General features: G+C 33.1%; 1 non-coding gene across 1 annotated transcript; it reads left to right on the top strand.

Moving 5' to 3' along the window:
• Positions 1-2,332: 2,332 nt before the first annotated feature.
• LOC136221265 (small nucleolar RNA R71) lies at positions 2,333-2,439 on the top strand. The gene has a single exon (XR_010685040.1). It is a non-coding gene; the product is annotated as a small nucleolar RNA R71 (small nucleolar RNA).
• The last annotated feature ends 9,828 nt before the right edge of the window (positions 2,440-12,267 follow it).

Below are 12,267 nucleotides of genomic sequence, written 5' to 3'. Positions count from 1 at the left end.
CGGGTAAATGTAAATTTGAAAGAATCCGGAATAACCGTCTAGAAAACAGTAAAATGCATGACCGGCTATCCCTTCGATCATTTGATCAATGAAAGGTAGAGGGAAATGATCTTTCCTGGTTGCTTTGTTTAGGTTCTTATAGTCTATACAAACCCTCCAACCGGTGGTGGTTCGTGTAGGTACCAATTCACCTTCATCATTTCTTACAACAGTTATGCCTCCTTTTTTAGGTACACAATGGATTGGACTAACCCACTCACTATCCGAGATCGGATAAATGATTCCATTGTCTAAAAGTTTAGTAATCTCATTTTTTACTACTTCTTTCATGTTCGGATTTAAGCGTCTTTGCCTATCCGCTTTAGGTGGCTTGTCCTCTTCTAAGTGAATTCTATGCATTACTATACTAGGATTAATTCCTTTTAAGTCTGAAATTTGCCATCCCATACTTCCTATCCTATTTCTAACAACATCTTTCAATTTTTCTTCTTGATCGCTTGTTAATTTGTTAGAAATAATTATAGGTAGAGAATCGCCTTCGCCTAAGAAAGCGTACCTCAAATGACTGGGTAACTCTTTAAGTTCTAATTTAGGGGGTGTTACAATTGAAGGCGGAACTGGTCCATCTTCTCGAATCAAAGGCTCTGGGTCCTTATCGTCTAGTTCCTCATCTATTATAGGTTCAATCATTTCTTCACTTTGAATTACATCATTGACACATTCCTCGACTAAATCAAGTTTCATACAAGCGAATTCCTCCATAGGGTATTTCATCGCTTTGTTCATGTTAAACTCGACCTTATCTTCTCCTATCCTTAAAACTACCTTCCCTTCCGACACATCAACTAGAGCGCGTCCCGTGTTCATAAACGATCTTCCAAAAATTAAAGGGCAATTTACATCATATGCAAAGTCTAAGATAACAAAATCGGTAGGAAAAATAAATTTATCGACTTTGACTAAAACATCTTCAATTATACCATATGGCCTCTTAGTGGTTTGATCCGCTAATTGCAAAACCATATTGGTACGTTTGATATCTTCTTCTAAACCCAACTTGTTAAAAATAGACAATGGCATTAAGTTTATACTTGCTCCTAAATCACAAAGACAACTTGGGAATTCAATATCTCCCAATTTACACGGAATAGTAAAACATCCGGGATCCTTGAGTTTAGTGGGCAAATTACTTGATACTATTGAACTACAGTCTTCAGTTAACGAAATGGATGAAATTCCTTCCCAACTGATTTTCTTTGAAATCAAATCCTTTAAAAACTTACCATAGTTAGGAATTTGTGTGATTGCATCCATAAACGTCAAATTGATATGCAAATTTTTAAGTTTATCCAAAAACGTTAGAAGTTGTTTATCATAGTCCTTATTTCGGACTTTGTGCGTAAAAGGTGGCTTGGGTACAAAAGTTTTGGTACCTGCGTCAGATGGTGAAATTTTTGTGTTTAAGATATCCTCTTTGGACTTTGGTAAATCATTTCCTGATAATGTTGCATCTTTGGGCATTTCAGGCCCTTGATAATTTTTCCCTGAACGAAGAGTAATAGCCTTCACCTGCTCTTTCGGATTTTCTTCCGTATGGCTGGGAAGACTTCCCTCTTTTTGGGATGGAATTGATTTAGCAAGTTGACCAATTTGAATCTCCAAATTATGGATGCTAGATGAATGGTTTTTAATAAGCTGATCGAATTTATTTTCGATCCGTTTAAAACCATCGTCGTGATTACTTATTTTTCCACTGATAGCATCTATAAACTTGTCGATTTTAGAAGATAAAGTGCTAACCGTATCTTTTGACTGATTTTGATAATTAGTGGTACGATTTTGATTAGCACTAGCATTAGTGTTACTGTTATCTTTCCAGTTAAAGTTAGGATGATTCCTCCATCCAGAATTATAAGTATTAGAATAAGGATTATTAGTTTGGTTTTGCCCTTGGACAAAATTTACCTGTTCGATCTCACTCATATTTTCGTAATCCACATCCGTTTGGATTGGATTACCATTGGTATCGCGCGGTGCCATAAATTGGTCAATTTTGTGCGATAAAGCAGAAAATTGGGCTTGTAGCATTGCGACTGGATCAAGTTCAACTATACCTTTAACTGATGGTGAGGCTGAGGATGATGGTTTCACCACCGGCATATGTCCACGTTCCGCGGGCCACATACTGTTGTTGATTGCCATTTCCTCCAAAAGTTCTCTCGCTTGGGCTGATGTTTTCTTCATAAATAGCCCTCCCGACATAGCATCTAATGAACCCCTAGTTGTAGGATTTAGTCCATTGTAAAATGTTTGCATTAAAAGTTCAGCGGGTAATTGGTGGTGTGGGCATAAACGTTGAAGTTCTTTAAAACGTTTCCAAGTTTCATAAAGAGTCTCATTATCGTTTTGAGAAAAAGATGTTAACTCCTTTATGACTCTTGCGGTTTTTGCTAAAGGAAAATATTTAGATAAAAACGCTTGGGCTAATTGTTCCCAAGTGGCAAAAGTTGCGGCTGGCATAGAAGTTAACCATTCTTTGGCTCGATCCTTCAAAGTGAAAGGAAAGAGACGAAGTTTGATTGCTTCTGCAGTCACATCTGGGATTTTAAAAGTGTCACAAATTTCTAGGAAATTTGTTAAGTGGGTGTTAGGATTTTCGTTAGGTAACCCGTAAAATGTTACATTATTTTGCAACATATTAAGCAAGGCTGGCTTAATTTCAAATTGGTTTGCGGTGATTCTGGGTCTAACGATACTATTGGTTACACCGGCCACACCTGGCCTAGCGTATTCCATAAGTGTTGGTGGGTCTGCCATTTTTTCTGGCTCGGTATGTGTTTTTACTAGGGTCTTATTTTTGTTTTTCTTATTTTTCTTGTTCTTCCTAATGGTTTTCTCAATTTCTGGGTCTATAGGGTCTGGTACAATGCCTGAACTTCGAGAACTGCGCATGAACCTGAAATCTTGCACGAACCGAAACTACCTACAAAACAGAATTTTGAAAAATAAATAAATTAGTAAATGAAAACTATTAAATTATAAAAGTTAAAATAAGTATGTTTAAACCTAGATTCGAAATACAACACGAAAAATTTAAAATTTTGTCAAAAATTTTGGCGTTCCCCGGCAACGGCGCCAAAAACTTGTTGAGCGATTTCCGCAAGTGCACGGTATACGCTTGTAGTAATAAAAGATATCGAACCCACAGGGAACGCTTTTTAACTAAAACTTTATTTAATTCGGTTTAATCACGTGTTTAGGTTTAATAAAAGAAATACGTTTAGTTGATGGAATAGGTTTTGGTAAATTAGGATTAGATAGAAGGATTATATCAAGTTTAGAGAACAATTCTGTTTTGGAATTTTGATTACAAAACAGATACTTCCGTAATTGGAATAAAATAGATCTTATTTTCATAAAGCAAAGTAAACAACTTTAACTTTGTGAGATTATGGACATGTAACAATATAGCGATTTACTCAATTAAATGGCTTCGAACCATAGAAATCCCCCTGGCGTTGAGATGATTCCTACCTTAATCAAACTAGTGTTTTATTTCTGATAAGCTGCGATCAGCGATCATGTCATCCATAAAAACTAAATTTGTTAAGTGTTCAATAAAGTTCTTATATGAATAAGATGGAATAGAACGTTTTAATAAAAACATCAATTTATCATTTTGAAAATCATTTTGTCAGAACAATATCAAAATAACAAACAGTAAGAATATATTGAATAAATAAGTATATCATTAATGAAATGTGAATTTTCACAAGTTAACAGAGAAGTAGAAACTTGGATAGCATTGCAACGAAAACTTTGAGATCCGGGTTGTCAGTCTTTCTCTTAAACTCCGTAGGTTCGTCAAACCTCATGCGCTTCAGCCGTCAATTCTTCTCGCTGGATCTTCGGAATAGAGACTGGTCTCGTCCACTATCAGAATGAAAACTAAACTAATACTGTGTTTATAACTAATCTAAATACAATTCTTGTACAACACGATTGTTTACAGAAATGAAATCTAACTTTCTGATTCTTTTCTGAATCAGAAACTCAACATAACAACTTTCTTCTCTAATTTCTCTAACTTTTCCAACCTAACCAACCTTAATTTCTGAAATGGATCACTTATTTATAGTTGTTGAAGGGTTGTAAATGACGGGTCGTGTCTGCTGGTGACGGGTCGTTTTTATCCGAACGAACAGACGCGTTTTTCCGATTTCGAACATGTGTTTTGTGTGCAGGAAGGTTCGCTGTCGCGACTGAGATTCTGAAAATCTCAGTCGCGACAGGGGATATAGGGGCGAGCTTGAAAACTTCATTTTCCCCCGATCTGGCCTCCGCAAGTCGCGACTGAGATTTTGAGAATCTCAGTCGCGACAGAGAGATTTCTCCCTAGCGTTCGACTGCTTTTCGTCCTTCTCGAGCGTTCTTCTGACTGATATGCATTCTCGGTACGTTTTTAAGGTTTTTCCTCCATTTTAGCTCCGTTTTAGCTCCGTTTTTGCTCCTATTTGGATTTTACCAAATATTTAGGTACATTGCATCAAAGAAGTAAATAAAGACGTAAAAGTATTCCAAATGAATATAATTAACTCGATTTCAATGTAAATTTAACGTATTTATAAATGATATTTTAGGTATATTTTGGGCTTAACATCTATCCTTGTGGAGACGATAATTTACTTACACTTTATTACTTGTACCTAGTGCACTTGCTAGTGTTCACATTTTAGGACAACATGAATGTAATTGATATGCTTTAAATATCATGCTTTAATGATTATTGAGTAGAATTGGTATCTCTTTCATACTTTAATGCTTCCAATAAAATTAAATTCTGAAGATTGTTTGGAATTATTTAATTGATTAGGAAAAATTAACGAACTTTTCTTAATTGTCCAATCGGTAAGAAGAGATAGATTGTTAATGCTTTTTAATAACCATAGTTAATTTATTTGAAGGGTTGAAATGTATATGATCGATGATTAATTGTTCAATTCAAGACTCAAACCTAACCTCTAGTTGAAATTTTTCTCATACATATTTCTCAACTATTTATTTTTTCTCCTATTTTATTATTATTTGTTATTTTCTATTTATTTCATTCTACAAACCAAAACCCCTCATTTTACTTTTAATTATTAATTTTGAAAAGTTATAATTCTACAAGTCTATGTGGATTCGACCATACTCCATATTTACTACAGTTTTTGGATTCCAAGAGTAAATATTTTATTTTTGGTGAATTCGACATCCATCAGTTGGCAATAGCAACTAGGGTTGTTAACGAGGTCGTCCCGCTAGAGACAGGGCCGGCCCTGACCCTTGATTCAAGGGGCGCAGGCCCAGGGCCCCTGATATTCAGGGGCCCAAATATTTTTTTTTATAATATTCTATATGCATATAAATTAAATAAAGTTTTATTAGGTCCACTGCTCTCTCCTCTCCTCTCTCCCACTTGATAATGTTACGTTTATATCTGGCGAATTTGTTGTTGGTGGATTATTACGTTTTTCTGTTGGTAAGTCTAAATTGTTAATTTCTTAATTTTGGATTTTGGTATTTAGGCTTTAAAAATTAGTTGGACAACAGGCTATGGTATGAAAATACATATTTAATCTTCTATCAATAACTTAGATTTGTAAGTCTTCTTACTTAACTTTCCATAAAAAAAAAAAAAGTCCTTACTTAACTGACATTAATTTATTTTCTTAAAAAAAACCGATATTAATTTATTAAGTTCGCTTAATTTCTTAAGTGATAATTTCTTAAAGTTACTTAATATACGAAGCTGACTTAGGTGTTTAAAATTTAAGAATGTACGACTTTTTTATCAAAAAAAAATGTGTAGTTTAGAGAAATTTCGATTTTATTAGTCCTTTTAAAGCTGTATTTTTAACTTTTTATTTTTATTATTTGCCTTTTATAAAATTTGGGCTTATATGTTTTGGGAGGTTCATTAGGAGATGCCAATCTAATTGAGATGTCCGGTAATATCCTTTTCATCTAGCCTCCAACTTATAATAAAAATAAGAGTTTTTTACAAAAAATATATATATATATATATATATATATATATATATATATATATATATATATATAAATGAAAATAATATTTTGTTTTTATCAAATAAATAACTTTTATTTGCATTATATCATATTTATCATTTTTGTTTTAGAAATGTAAGAGCAAAGGTCGGTTTTTAAATTTTAAATCCTCTTTCAAATTTCTTCTTTTTTTTGTTAATCTTTCAAACTTCTTTAAAATAAGTAGTTATTAATAACTTCTTTAATTGACAAACTTCAAAATAAGATTTGGTATAATTGTAAATTATTTATGACATGTTTTTTCATGTAATTTTCTATAAAAATAATAGAATGTATAAAGGGCCCAATTTTTCTATTTCGCCCCGGGCCTCTAAAAAGTCAGGAACGGCCCTGGCTAGAGACCTACCCTGATAGGGATGGAGAATCCTCGAAAAAATTCCTTATGAGGCGAAGATGGATTTTGTTTCTTCCCGAGAATTAAAATGGAAATAGAGATGGGGAATGCACTCCTCGCCTCATGTGGATTCGATCCTCAACTTTATCGTGATTCCTAAAATTATTAATAAAATCATACATATATTATTTAAATAATAATATTAAATTTTGATACTTAATAAATATTATTATAATACTAATTAAAAAAATTATACCTAATATTTGATTAAAATGTTGAATTATTATAGTTTATTTTTTATTAATTTGGTGTTTTATTTTATCTAAAATTAATTTTTATTATATTTAAAATAAAAAGATAAAATTTCGTTGGGAATTCGATCTCTATATATAATTCAATAGGGTGGGATGATTATTAAAAGATGAAAAGATTACATGACATGTTTTTTTCCTGATTCATAAACGGGGATGAAAATCTCCCAAAATAGTTGGGGACATGGATGAAGGAATCATTCATTATTCATGCCCCATCTCGTTTACAATTCTAATAGCAACGAAAATTAAGAACTAGATAAGAGTCAAATAAAACATGTTAAAAATAAGATTTAATAATAACATGGTTATGAGATCTTTTGATCTTATAGAGCTTGTAAATAATTTCTGTGATATAATATCATTATTCATATATAATCATTTTATTACATTTCTATTATATATAATCACTATTCATAAAAGTGACCGAGAATAACTCCTCTCTCTATTGCGAATAAGTGATAAAAGTAATTAGATCTACTCAGAGGAAGAAGAACGAAGATTTTCTTCCTTCTTCCTCCTTCCATCTATGTTTCAATTCATATTTTTTTAGTGTTTTTTTCTTTATCAGTTTTTTTTTTCATTTAAGTTGAAATTCATTCTTTTTATTAGATTTTTTTATGTTTGATTTTCATCGGTCAACTATAACTCTTTGGGTAAATTACACTCATGGCCACTCAACTTTACACATTTTAACATTGTGGCCACTGAACTTCAATTCTTAATAGTATGGCCATCGAACTTTACACTTTTTAACATCGGTGGCCACTCAATTTTAACTAACTCCTCAAAGTGACCGTTAACGATCATTAACGATCTCAAAATGAAAATATTCAAGAATTAAAATTGTTCAAAACAACATTTACCATGAAACCACATTTTTTGGAGTTTTCTCTCTAAAAACTAACTTTCTCTCTCTCCTAACAAAACAACACCTAAATGACCTTAAAATGAAAAATTTCAAGAATTAAAGTTCCTTAGAATATCACTATACTTTGGATTTTTTATTTTTAGGCCGTCAACGGTCCTTAGAATATCATTACGCTTTGGTTGTATGCAATGTTATGCACTAGGCCTGATATCTGCCATATTGTTGGAATGGTAAGAAGATGTCAATCCAATCCAGTTCAAGCTCAATGGTCTGTTGTAAAGAGAATACTTAGATATCTCAAAGGAACAATAGACTACTCTCTGTGTTACCAAGTGAAGAATCTTCTACTTAAAGGATACACAGATGCAGACTAGACAGGAGAGTTGGATGAAAGAAAATCCACTTTCGGTTGCGTATTTTTACTAAAAAATGGAGCAATTTCTTAGAGTAGCAAGAAACAGACGTGTATAGCATTATCCACCATGGAAGCGAAGTACGTGTCTTACTCATCCGCAACCTAGGAGGCTGTTTGGTTGAATAGATTCATGGATCACCTAAACATTGTTACAACAAGCTATCCAGTAATAATTAGCAGTGATAGTCAATCTGCTATTGCTTTCTCTAAGGATAAAATATTTTATAGCAAAGCATATTAAGATTAAGTATCACTTTGTTAGAGATTTAGTAGCACGCAAAAAAGTCTGTATGAAATATGTTTCGACTCATGACATGATTGTTAACCCTCTAACGAAACCTGTAAAAAGAGATATTTTGTGAAACATATTAGGTCTCAGGGATTACTTAGGATCTAAACATATTTCTATTACATGTAACTTTTGTAACATGTGTTTCAAATTCAATAAAGTATCTTTTTGGATCACATATAATACACGTATATGTAAATATTGGATGTTAATGTTTATAATTGAGCATGTTAGACAAAGAAGCAACTCATTCACACGAGCGCTTACCCTCATTTTGTTAATCGTGGTGACAAAGATAAGGATGAGGCGAATTTTTGAATAAACAAGAACTTGCTCAATAATTGACGTCGTCTTGCAGTAACAATAAATATAGGTCCATTAGCTTGCATGATAGAAATATACATATACAAGTGGATAAATATGTATATAAAAGATTATTAATAATCTGAGATTTCAATAAGAGTTGCTTGAATGAAATATTCTGACTTAGATAGCCGAAGATAGTCCTATAATGAGAGAGACTAAGGTTAGATGGTATGTCACATCGAAACTGAAACATCTGTATGGCGTTGTTTTAAGCATAGATATGCACTTTCTTCAGATAGAAGGATTTGAACACCATAGCACATGTTTTTCATACCATGTGTGCTTTGTAACCAAGAGATGGAAAAAGGACAATCTCACTTTTTTCCTAACGTGGGACTCTCTATGTGAAAAACATGTTTTTTCTCAAAACGTTAACCTTGACACTCTTAACTAGTTCAAGAAGTGTAATTCATTTTGGCTACTTTGGAAGGATGCCTTCAAGAGCTAGGTACTAATTCAGCTCGGACATGGGCCAACTGAGCAAGTAAAATGAGTTATTATGGAAAGAACGTAGTAAGAGGGAAAGGCTCTATCAAGTTCACATCTCGTAATCCTATATTTCACAAATCCGGATAGTATGCATATGTGCACGCTTGTGAATATAGTTGAACTGTTGAGATGATGACAATTACAGTGGAGGTGATATGAAGTCTAGGATAAAGCATACTATTTCTTAATTACACATGTAATTCGAGAGGTTGTAAATCTCCAACGAGTATACAACGTTTGAGTTCTCGATTATATACCGGTCGCATGAACTATTTGCGAGTACGAACAAGACAAAGTGATGGAATATGTTTCTGTTACGTGCGAGTGGGAGGTGTAAGGATAAATAGAGTAAACTGGCCTTGACCCATTTACTAATCCATTTATGGTCCGCCCATAACCTAGTTAGTTTAGGATTAGGGTTAAGGGTTTAACCTAGTTATAAATAGATAGCTAACGATGATAAACCCTAAAGACACTACACAAGAGAAAACACAAAAGAGAGACTGATCTCTCTCTCTCTCTCTCTCTCTCTCTCTCCAAAACCGCCCCTCCCTCTCTTTGTCCTCGTTGCGTTCTTAGTTTGTGAAACAAGAGAGATTACTCCTTTGATGTGGTAACCTCTTAGATCGATGATACAAAACCAAAGTCAATTACTTCCGCTATTATTCAACGGATCTACGCTACAAGAAGTAAGCCCAAATCTGTTGGTTTACTTATTGTTAGATTCGGGTTCATTACACGTCCCTTTTAGGTTAAAGAAATCGATTTGGCTTCTCCATTAAAGCCTTCATATAAAAATAAAAAATATAGACCATGCCAAAAGGACAACATTTGCGCAACTCACGATGTGTGGGTGCACTCCAAATCCATTGGAGCTTGATTCACGTACTCCTTCCCAGTGCGTGCGGGAGCATTTCTTCTAATTATTTGCTAAATCCATGTAAAATGCTTTAACTTATAAACCTTTTAATTTCTCAATAATTATATATCCATTTGAGCTTATAATATACCATTGAAGAAACCAAACATATGGACATATTACAAGTTATTCGAAACTATATCTTAGGGGTTGTTTGGTTCTTACTTTTTCTCCTATTGTTTGCCTTTTCACTTCAAAATGGAAAGTTTTATGTTTTTTGTTAGAGAACTGATGTTTGCCTTTTATACATGGAAAGTAGCTTTTTATAAAAATATGGAATCTCTATTTTATGAAAAAACAATTTTTTCCAACAGCAAACCGCATGTAAACCAAATGTCCTTTATTTAAACATCAAATTGGCAAATAATGATAACAAAATTGTCATTTTTCTAAGAAAATCGTTGTTGTCCAACGACACATAATTAAATTTGTAACTTATTTCAAAATGAGTTATTATGGAAAGAACGTAGTAAGAGGGACTTTATCAAGTTCACATCTTGTAGTCCTATATTTCGCAAATCCGAATAGTTATGCATATGTGCACGCTTGTGAATATAGTTGAACTGTTGAGATGATGACAATTACAGTGGAGGTGATATGAAGTCTAGGATAAAGCATACTATTTCTTAATTACACATGTAATTCGAGAGGTTGTAAATCTCCAACGAGTATATAATGTTTGAGTTTTCGATTGTATGTCAATCGCATGAACTATTTGCGAGTACGAACGAGAGAAAGTGATGGAATATGTTTCCATTACGTGCGAGTGGGAGGTGTAGGGATAAATAGAGTAAATGGGTCTTGACCCATTTACTAATCCATTTATGGTCCGTCCATAACCTAGTCAGTTTAGGATTAGGGTTAGGGTTAAGGGTTTAACCTAGTTATAAATAGATAACTAAGGATGTTAAACCCTAAAGACACTACACAAGAGAAAACACAAAAGAGAGACTGATCTCTCTCTCTCCAAAACCGCCCCTCCCTCTCTTTGTCCTCGTTGCGTTCTTAGTTCGTGAAACAGGAGAGTTTACTCCTTTGATGTGGTAACCTCTTATATCGATGATACAGAGTCAAGGTTAATTACTTTCGCTACAATTCAACGGATCTACGCTACAAGAAGTAAGCCCAAATCTGCTGGTTTACTTATTGTTAGATCCGGGTTCATTACACGTCCCTTTGAGGTTAGAGAAATCGATTTGGCTTCTCCATTAAAGCCTTCATATAAGAATAAAAAAATATAGACCATGCCAAAAGGACAACATTTGCGCAACTCACGATGTGTGAGTGCACTCCAAATCCATTGGAGCTTGATTCATGTACTCCTTCCCTGTGCGTGAGGGACCATTTCTTCTAATTATTTGTTAAATCCATGTAAAATGCTTTAACTTATAAACCTTTTAATTTCTCAATAATTATGTATCCATTTGAGCTTATAATATACCATTGAAAAGATCTTATGAAACCAAACATATGGACATATTACAAGTTATTCGAAACTATATCTTAAGGGTTGTTTGGTTCTTACTTTTTCTCCTCTTGTTTGCCTTTTCACTTAAAAATGAATAGTTTTATGTTTTTGGTCCTTTTATACATGAAAAATAGTTTTTTTATTAAAGTATAGAATCTCTATTTTTTGAAAAAATAGTTTTTTCCAACAACAAACCACATGTAAACCAAACATCCTTTATTTAAACATCAAAATTGGCAAATAATGACAATAAAATTGTCATTTTTCTAAGAAAATTGTTGTTGTCCAACGACACATAATTAAATTTGTAACTTATTTCAAAATACAAATAATTAAATACTCAAAATTCAAGAAAAATAAAATAAAAAATAGAAGTAGGTGCCAGAGTTCAAATTCCAATTAGCGAAATGAAAGTTTCAAAAATAGAATAATACTAAAGTTGCATGAGTACCCCCTAATAAAAGCAATTAGATCGATTTTGAAAATAAAAAAAGAATTTGATTTATTGGTTGACTAACTTAACTAATCTCAGAGTAGGGCAAGTACCTATAATCAAATATAATTGAGGGTAGGGTAGTGGTCCAACTCCCCATCAAATAACTCATTCCACGAGTGTTATAATGGAGTTGTTATATAGTAGGAGTATTAAGCAATGGGTTTCATGTCACTCGAAATCCTTCCAATTCATATTTAG

This window comes from Euphorbia lathyris, chromosome 2 (genome assembly GCF_963576675.1).
Source record: "Euphorbia lathyris chromosome 2, ddEupLath1.1, whole genome shotgun sequence".
In the NCBI taxonomy this organism is placed as follows: domain Eukaryota; kingdom Viridiplantae; phylum Streptophyta; class Magnoliopsida; order Malpighiales; family Euphorbiaceae; genus Euphorbia; species Euphorbia lathyris.
This window is presented reverse-complemented; position numbering and strand designations above follow the sequence as displayed.